Genomic DNA, 1,308 nt, shown 5'->3' with positions numbered 1-1,308 from the left:
TGAGATACTGATACTGGGAGTTCTCGAATCCAGAATTCTAGTCCAGAATCCTAGCTCTTCAACTAGGCGAAAACATAGATGCCTCTTAATTGCAGTTGACCCTTTAACAATGAGTGGATTGGGGTGCCAACACTCCATGCAGTCGAAAATCCAAGTGTAATTTATCCATGTCAGCCCTCTATATCCACTGTTCCTCTGTATCTGAGCTTCCACATGGGCCAATTCAACCTATTGTGGACTGTGTAATACTGTAGTGTTTCTATGAAAAATATCTGCATGTAAGTGGACCTGTGCAGTTCAAACCCCGGTTGTTCAAGGGTCAACTGTAGTTACATTTCAGGCCTGCCTACTCTCTGTTCTGTTAGAATGTCTTCAAGGCTCAACTTAACCCAAATCTAAATGGGACATGAGAAAGGAGGGACAAGTAGGCTGCGAATGAAGGTCTGAGGCCCACAGTGATTCTCAGGTGTTGTCAGTGGCTTTTCAGGCGGTGACTCATGAAGAGGACAGAAGAGGGCGAGAAAGGGAAAGAATAGAAAAAGGCTCCTCAAAGCAATTTACTCATCTCTCTTTTAGGATCTGCCAAAGTCCAAGAGGACTCCATTTTGGGTTAAATTACGGGTTTATTTTAAGTACAATAAGACAAAAACTGAAGAATACCAAAGGCAAAGAACCATGAATGGGTTTCTCTCTTTATTCACCATCAAATCAAATGATAAATGTTCAAGTATACCCTACATGGCTTTCAGCCCTCAGCCCAAAGTGAAATGATGAAGGTGATAGTAATAGCTACCATTTATTACAGTTTTACTCTGTATTTAACAATGTACTAAGCACCTCACATACATTATTTTGTTTAATCTTTACAACACCCATGAAATAGGTATTAATAACAATATTATTATTATTCTCACTTTATATTCTGATGCTAAGGGAATCTTGTAGCTTCCTAAGTTTACTCAGCCAGGAAGTAACATAACTGGGAGTCGGAGCTCTCTGTCCACAGTTCTACACTGTCCTCAAGAAGTTCACAATCTAGTTAGGAAGATAAAATAAATGCACGTGAAATAGTTAGTCTAATAGTTGTCTCTATTAGTGCTTCTATGTTCCATTCAGGGCATATGAATCACCTGGAGCCCTTGGTAAAATGCAGATAGCATTTCAGTAGGTCTGGAGTGAGGCACAAGAGACTGAAGATCTGATAAGCTCCCAGGTGATACCATACTGCTGGCCACAGACTATGCTTTGAGAAATGGGGGTCTGTCTCCCCTCCCCCTCCCCCTCCCCTCTCCCTCCCCCCTCCCCTCC

The sequence above is a fragment of the Physeter macrocephalus genome, chromosome 10, assembly GCF_002837175.3.
Source record: "Physeter macrocephalus isolate SW-GA chromosome 10, ASM283717v5, whole genome shotgun sequence".
Taxonomy (NCBI): domain Eukaryota; kingdom Metazoa; phylum Chordata; class Mammalia; order Artiodactyla; family Physeteridae; genus Physeter; species Physeter macrocephalus.
Note: the sequence above shows the minus strand (reverse complement) of the source record.